The following is an 8,686-nucleotide window of genomic DNA, read 5'->3' on the forward strand; positions in this document are numbered from 1 at the left end:
GAAACATGGGGATTGTGCTTTCTGCACTTTTAGAGAGGTTTTTTTTCAGTATTTTGTTGTTTTCATAGTCGGTGCAGATGTATAATTATTTACTTTTAACTCTCCTAAGCCTTTGGTTCAACAGTATTTTGAACAAATGTAAAAGCTACTGCATCACTGTGTTCAAAATGTAGACTTTGCTTTTATACTAAATTTTTTTATTGTTGTTGTTTTTGGCTTGCATTTTTTTAATAGTAGAACACAAGAGGTGGCAAATCCAAACAATATGATTTTTTTTACCAAATGTTTAGCTTTATAGGCTTTTGACCTCAGAGAGGCCATAATAAATTTTTGTATTTACAGAGGTTTTCAGTGAAAAGTACAGCAAAATATGGGGAAAATAGACAATGGAGTGAGTGAGAGATAATGGGAAGTGGCAGGTGGTGGTTCTGCCCACAGTACAAACACATTCAAGTGCGATATGTTGTCCTAAAATTATGTTATGTGTTATCTCAATAGTTACAGAAAATAAAATTGAAGGTGAAAAAAGGAAAATCAAAATAATCTTTCAAGAGATGCTTGTTATAAATTGAGTTCTACTAGCTAAAATAAAAAAATGGGCCTTGTACTTTAATAAAGGGACTTTGTGTCCTCTGTTAAAAATCCTTGACTTAAGGAAAGAAGAGTGACTTTAGAGCTGTCTTTGATCTTTATAACATAATAAAGTATTTGGTTTTGGGCATTACAGTTAAATTTCCAAATTAAAAATATACCTGTTATATTAAATCTGCTTCCCTCTGAAGTAACAAATACTGATCAACTTTGAAGGCAGGTTATGAGGGTAGAAGACTGGCTTTTTTTGTTGTATATGATTGTGATTTTTTTTTATCACTCTGTTAATTTCAATGTATCATTCTCCTTGATATTTTTTTTCTACTGTCCAATTTTTCTGTTCTGGAAAATTGCTCACCCTCAATATTTTTAATTGAAAAATTATAATTTTTCCAGGGGACAGTCTTTTTGAAACTGAATTCTCTAAAATAAGTTATTAGCAGAAATTAAAAGTTAATGAACTTAAAATGTTACTCCTAAAAGCCTTACACTGACTGCTGAAACAATATTTTTAAAATATATTTGAATAGGTAACCTAAACCTGAAATTTCCTTTAGCTTTTGTAGCTTTGATTGTAATTTCAGGTAGCTGCTCTCTTAGCCTGATGCTCTAGTCTAGTGAAAGCTTGGTACAATTTCTGAAACTTATTGTGCCCTCAGAAGCACAAGTGAGAGTAAAATAATCAGGTGTGGGGAATGTCAGAAAGTTTGGCTTATGGGTAATTCTTATCTGACCTTGCTTGAAGAGTAAAAACAATTGGCAAATTATCTGGGTATTTGTGTTGGCAAGTGTGAGAAAAAAGTGCAACTTAGATACATGGGTGAAAATCATAAAGAGGGTGAGGAATAAAAATTCAAGTAAGAGAGACCTAATTTTTTTGTTGCCATATTAAATACTATTATAAGCAGAAAAGAAGAAATCTGAAAAAATTATTCAGCAGATGCTTGAGAGATAGTGCAATATATATTGCCTGGTTACGGAAAAGACTTGTTTATTTTAAATATATGTTTCATCAAGACTAGAGTAAGACAGAAACGACAGCCAAACTGTCTTAATTATAGAATGTGAATTTCTAAATCTGTGTTGAACCCAAGATGTTATCATGGTGGCAAAGAAGTGAAAGGTAGTGAAGTTCTAGCCCTCTTATGGAAGCAGCAGAGTACAGCAGAGAGGGCGGCTGTGCTTCTTACAGAAACTTCTCAAAAACTCTAGCACAAGAAAGAACATAACCTTAATTTGTAAATTCACTTGTCTTTCTGTTTCAACAATTTATTCCTAAAAGGCTCATGTGAAGATAGTTTGAATTCCAGCTGATGTTACAGGGATGCCTGGTGAATATGATTTACCAGTGAAATCAGAATTGATATTCTTGTAACACTCTGTGCTACAAAGTACAAAAAAAGAAATCCTCAGAATTTACCAAGGTAGAATTTCATGGAAGGAAGAAAAACTTTCCTTGCTGGTCTTCTACAAATATGTCAATTTCTCCAATATTTGCAGTGAAACCCAGTTTAGACAATGCTATTATGTGTCAAATGACCTCTGTAAGCCCAAGGACCATCTGCCTTATTATTAATTCTCTAACAAAAGCTCTTCTTGTGTTCCTACCCAAGGTTATGCTCTATATTTATGGAGGAATTTTGTTATTCAGAAGGACTGGCTTCTAATTGGCATATGCTCATTTGCTTGAACATAATATTATAGGCATTATAATATTATTTCCAATGTCTCTGGGTCCAGTCTGAGTAAAGGCTGCTCATCTCATACAAGAGGTCTTTGGAAGATTCTCCATTCCACAGAGCCGTGTTTGATTTTATTCAAGGGATTACACCTGCAGTAGGGCATTAAAGGTGTCCTATTTGCTGACTGAAAATTTTTGCCCTGAAATTGGTCTAAGAAGAGTTACAGAAGGGATCCAAAGATTTTTGTCTTTCTCCCACTGTATTTTATCATTTGCTGCATTAGGTCCAATTTCAGGGAGTGGAGTACTGAAAATTGACAGCAAGAGCATGATAGGCAAAAAGCGGAAGGGGTCACTGTGTAGTCTGGAACAATCCCCTCTCTGTGCTGCAGGGATGTTAAAATTGTTAACTTTTATTTCAATATGGAAGCAAAGAAAAGATTTATAGTAATTCTTCCCAGGAGACAAGAGAAAGGAGAAATAAATGTATTTCCTCACACACTTTTCTTCTCCCTCCAGGAAAATCCAAATAGGAGAGAAATGAACACTGCCTTCAATAGCAGCTCAGTTGGTGGGAGTGAAGGATATGTGAAGGATATGTGAAGAAGGATAAGAGATACTGGAGGCTAGAGCTGCAAGACAGGTAAAAGAAGAGGAGATAGAAAGATGGATGTGTGATGGCCATGTTTTAGTGTGAAAAAGTGCGATAAAAGAGAAATTGTAAGAGTCACAATGCAGAATTTGTAAGGGAAAATATAAGGGGAAAATGAACCATATTATTTTTATAGGAAAAAAAATGATATGAAATTGTCTGCTTTTTGCCCTATAATATATAAAGCATAAATTGTGTCAATTCAAGGAAGACAATACACAATTAGCAACCTCTCCTAACTCAAAGCTATGTTTATCTGAAATGTCACATATAACACTCAAAAGTAAAACACATTGCCATAATGTGTGCTTCTTAACTGTATCCATAAATGAAAAGCTGCTGACAATATTCATGGTTGCCTACAGGCATTATATATGTGATTCTCTACACCTTCATGTTCTGCCCAATAATTAGTCTTGAAGGCTTTATCTGATAGTTTTAGCTACCTAATTTTTCCGTTCTGTCTCCCATTACCTCCTGTAGAAACTTAGGTGAATTTAATTTTCTGACTGATTTTTTTCAAGGACTTGTTTCTAGTTTGCCCCATCTAAAGTTCCCAAATACTCATCATTCAGTTTATGATGCTTGTGGTGGAAACAGTGGATCCTTTAAGTTTTGACCTGACTGTGCTGATTTCCTTATCATTCATGTGCACTAAATCCAAGCAAACATATTTTAGAAATAGCCATTAGATTTACTAGTTTCTAGCCTCTGTAAATACTTGTGCTGATTTTTCTACTGGATAAACACATAGAAAGGTCAGGAATATAAAAATTCGTATATTCATCAGTACAAAGAAACTACTGCTATTAAGCTTGGGCCCTCTCACAATTCAAAATAAGAGCTTTCCCTTTCAGTGGGGGGTTCTTAGTTGTTGGGGTTTTTTTGTTTTGGTTGGTAGGTTGGTTGGTTGGTTTTGGGTTTTTTATTGGGGTTTTTTTGGTTGCTTGTTTTGGATTTTTGTTTGTTTTGTTGAGTTGTGGTTGTTGTTGCTTTTTTGTTTGTTTGTTTGTTTTTTATTTTGTCACTTTAAAGTAACTGTATTATAATGCAAAAATAGAACCATGATGAAGTTACCAAAACAATGAAGTGTTGTTTTACCCTGGTCCCACATGCCAAGTCCAACCAATTTCACTCTGACAACACTGTGACAGTCCACATGGTTTATTTGCAGGGGGAAACTTTCCTTTTTTCATGCACTATATGTGAAAAGAAAACAGATGATAATTTTATCTTTGCTGTACCTTCCTGGTCAATAAAACCCATCTCCCAGAAGAGCTGGGGTTGCTCAAATGTCATCATACTATTTATGATGACAGTTGACTTTTAAAGAAGCAAGGAATGAAGCATCTGAGGAATGTATGTGTCCTGCCAGGAGCACAGTGGGATAAATGTCTTCCATTTAAGATAGGATGTACTGAGAGCTCAGTAGGAACAGCTGAAATTAACTGTGCATTTGGAGGTTTCATACTGACCTGAATCACTTGCAAGTGTCTTATAATTTGAATAAATCTTGCTTTTTCTGCGGAGCAGTAAAAAGAACTATGTGCATAGTTATTAATTAAAATTTTTGCCACAAAGAGCAATTGCAGTTTTTAAAAAAGAAACAGCCAAAAATTGCTTCAAAAGTAATTTGTTGTGCATTTTATTAAAAAAAAAAAAGGATGAAGAAAAAGTGATAGAGATGAGAGTGGAGATTAATCAGTGGTTTGTAAGCTTTGACTCTCTGCCTTTGCTGCAACTCAGCCAGGAGCTGAACTAAGGAGGTGTCTGTGGAGCTGTGGTGAGCAGCCAACAGTTCCTGAGTACTGCATCAAAAGAAGGGAAGACTAGTGTCAAAGACTGTCAATATATATCTAAGGACTAAAAGTTTCAGCAGAAAAATTTATGCTGATAAACCACAGGAAGAATGTCATGGGTGCATCCCTTTTTGATTGCAAAAAAAAGAATTAAAGAAGTCAAGCTGCTGGAGAAATATCAGTCCTACATATCAAAAAGCTTCTGTAACCATTTCTGATTCCTACCTGTGTTTCTGACTTATATAAATTTTCTGTATTTCCTTAAATGTATTAGAAGATGCAAAAAGCCCATCAGGACTCCTGGTGCTTCTTTTCTGTTTAGAGCTGACAATTACAGTGGTTTGCAAAATATTTGAGAAGTGCTCCAGTCCATGCTCTGGCTCAGTTGCTGGCTGAGTTCATGCAAAATTTGTTGAAACCATAAATGTGTTACAAACACTGCCCTTTCCTTCAAGATATACAAATTATAGACTGATACACCATCAAGCTCTTGTAGCAGAAAACAGAAAACAGCATCTTTCAAACTTTTAATGGTAAAAGTACAGGGTATGCTGGCCCAGCCTCTAGAATTAAATATTGCCTGTTTACTTATTAAATGGATTAAAGGGATGAGGATTAATGGCATCTGCATTTCATGGAAAGAAATGTGGAAAAACAGAGATGCACTTGCCAACAGCAGCATGGTTCAGGTTCACAGAGCTGCACTGCTGGCCCTAAGGCCTCTCTGGTGCTGTGCAATGTAACTGCAGCTTCTGAGGGTGGGCTCGGGTCATCTTGTTTAAGGAAAATCATGTGTAAACTAGAGTACAACATTAACCTAGAAAGCTGATACATGAAGAAAAATGAAAGACAGAGGTGAAGACTTGACAGTTTAGAAAAAAGTGAGATGACAGAACAGAAATATTGAAGCAAATCTCCATTGCTGCTGAGGTTCCAGATTCTTGAATGTGACTGTACTGATCACATTTTTAAATTTTGTCAGATGAGACTACAGAAAAACGTACCAGATTTGGACCAAAATATTTTTAAAGCTTTTGGTACTTGTATGGCATACACTAGAACCACAGATCCCCACATTGTGCTGGGGAACTCTTTGACACTAGAAAGTAGAAAGGATAGAAATTAAAGGCTTGAAAGAAAAAACATAAAATAGGCAAAAGTAAGATTTCATTTCAAATCTGAAATAAATCTGAAATGAAATAAATAAATAAATATGAATACTGAAATCTGAAGGTTCAATTAAGATTAAAAGAAGGATTGTACGTTTTGCACTTTAAAATATGCTTTCTAGGGACATATTTTATTTCTGGAGAGTGTATTATACTTTTATATGACTTCAGGATATGGAGCACCTTCAGGGTTTTTGTTTGTTTTTTTTTTTTTTTTCAAAATACCATATCACATGATGGTATCAAATATTTTCAGAATATGAAAAGGAAGACAAAATCACATGCCTTGTCTTCAGGTGTGCTGGCTACCAGGTGGCCAAGAAGCCCAGTGATATCCTGGCCTCTATCAGAAATGGTGTGGTCAATATTGGTAAGGTTACATCTCAATTTCTGTGTTCAGTTCTGCCCCCCTCATTGCAAGGGAATATTGAGGTGCTGAAGTGTGTCCAAAGAAGGGAAACAGAGCTGGTGAAGGTCTGGAACACAAGTGTGTTGAGGACCAGGTAGGGAAACTCGGGTTGTTGGGCATGCAAAAAAGTCTCAGGGGAGACCTTGTCATTCTCTACACCTGCCTGAAAGGAGACGGAGCAAGGGAGAATGCCCTCAAGTTGCACTGGGAAAGATGTAGATTGGGTATTGGAAATTATTTCTGCATTGAAAGAGTGGTCAGGCACTGCAATAGGTTGCTTGGGTAAGTGGTGAAATCACACCTCCCTGGAAGTGTTCAAAAGGAATGTGGTTGTGACATTTGGGGATATGGTGTTGTGGTGACCATGGAGGTGCTGGGTTAATGGCTGGACTTGATATTTTCCAGCCTTAGTGCTTTTATGAGTGTGTGCTTTTATAAATCTGGAGAATGTAAACCTTGGTGTTGTAAATGAGAGATTTAATAAAAACCTAGATGTGACAGATTGAGTTTTATAATTTCTTCCTTCCCCTCCCCAACAGATTCAGTGTTGCTGCCCAGGTGAATCTACACTAAATCTGCTGTTTGCATTTTCACCTTTGAATCCAGTGACAAGTTGAGGTTGAAATCAGTGACATTGGAGAAAGCCCAGTTTCTCACTGGAACAGGTACTAACAGCCTGTAATGACTTTTTATTATTCCTGCATAGAATATCTGCCTACCCCTTAATCTTTTAAATGCATTCCCCTTTGCTGATTCCTTTACCAATGAATGTATATTATCAGTGTTATTGTGTGTTGCTTCTTTGAGTCAGCTCTTAACAGGGCTGTTAGATGCTAGGTAGCGCAAGTTAGGAGATGCCACCAACAAAACAAACCTTAATAGGTTGTTTGTAGCATAGAGTGGACGAAAGAGAGATATTTTTAATTGGATTTTGCAATTGTTTCTTCATTATTCCCAATTATTCTCAAATCCATTTCTACAGTAGAGATGTAGTAATTTGCTTGGAATCACAAGATTGCAGAAGCCTGGATACCATGTCTTCTGCCTAAATCTTCTTCATTTTTTTTAGTGGAATTAGATGCAAGAACTAATATATATCTTATATATTTTATCTCTTCTTATCTAATATATATATCTTATTTCAGTCTGCTTCATACGCATTTTTATTGCTTCTGTAAGGAATTATGTTAGGAAAGGGGCACCAGCCAGAGTTGGTCTGGTAGAAAACTTGTATAGAGAGCTTGCTGAAATCACTTCTTCCCTGCTTCCTTTCCTTATAGCCTCACCAAATCAGGCCTGTTTTTCAACTGTTGTCAAGTGTTATCCATTCCTTTGGACAGCTTTTCTCCATGGAGTTCCTAGGTTCCTAATAATTTTTTAGTCTTTCCAGAGCCGCCTTCTTTCTTTGCTTTTTATTCAAATTGAGCTGTTCTCTTTTTTTCAATCTGCCTATGTCTAACATGATACACTGAGAGTAAAACTGACAGCTTTCCTTATTCTAAGTCTGTGTCTGAAGCTACCATGTACCAAAAGAGAAAGGAAGTTTTGTATCTTTGCATTAACAAATTTTAAAAGAAATTTCCATTTTCCCTTTCTGAAAAAGAAATAATCTTTCAAAGTAGAGCTGCAACTTCTAGTCTCTGCTCAAAATTTAGCACTCTCACTGAAAAACTCTCAGATTTCTAAATATGAAACAACTTTTTCTCACATAGACTGACTTTGAATAAGACTGAATTGTATTACCTGGGAAGAGAGATTGAATAGTAAGAGCACCTTGCACAAACACGTGGGTCACAACACTTTGCCACCACTAGCCTGTGAGTGAAAAAAATTTCTCATGACTTTAAAAGAAGAAATTCTCTCTGCAAACAATAACAACTAAGATAACATATCATAAAATCCAAACCAGATTAAATATGTGAACCTTCAAAATTATAAAACCCAACCAAAACAAGAAGAAAAAAAAAAGAAAAAGAAATGCAATTGCAAAGTAAAACAAGTCTTTAAACAAAAACAAAATTACTAAATTAACACTCTAAATTTCACACAGAGAAATATGTACAGACTAGTCACACTAACTTAACATGTATCCAGGTATCATTCTCCAGCTTATCTAGTTAAACGCTTCATTTATTTAAATAGATGACATGAGATTTTTCATGTATACGAAACACAGGATGGTTCACTAACATTGCTAACTTTTCTCTGATTTTTTGTGTTTATTAATAACTTTTTAATGTATTTTAGTATAGCACAATGTAAAGCTATTTGATAATTGGTATAGATTTTCCTTAAGAGGCATAAACTTTTCATGTACAGTCATGCTAAATCATAAAAATGATAGGAGACACTATCACTGTAGCTCAGGTTCCTAGAAATGAAGTT

The 8,686-nt window shown here is 35.5% G+C and overlaps 1 long non-coding RNA gene across 1 annotated transcript in view; it reads left to right on the forward strand.

The window, feature by feature from the left end:
* The window catches only part of LOC139589468 (uncharacterized), a 32,774-nt gene extending 25,814 nt beyond the window's left edge, over window positions 1–6,960 (forward strand). Inside the window, exons 2-3 of the long non-coding RNA XR_011679022.1 lie at window positions 2,792–2,915; window positions 6,841–6,960. This is a non-coding gene — a long non-coding RNA (uncharacterized lncRNA). The remainder of the gene's footprint in view (window positions 1–2,791; window positions 2,916–6,840) is intronic.
* The last annotated feature ends 1,726 nt before the right edge of the window (window positions 6,961–8,686 follow it).

Source organism: Agelaius tricolor, unplaced genomic scaffold (assembly GCF_023055355.1).
Source record: "Agelaius tricolor isolate 1412-34295 unplaced genomic scaffold, bAgeTri1.0.p SCAF_4, whole genome shotgun sequence".
Classification (NCBI taxonomy): Eukaryota; Metazoa; Chordata; class Aves; order Passeriformes; family Icteridae; genus Agelaius; species Agelaius tricolor.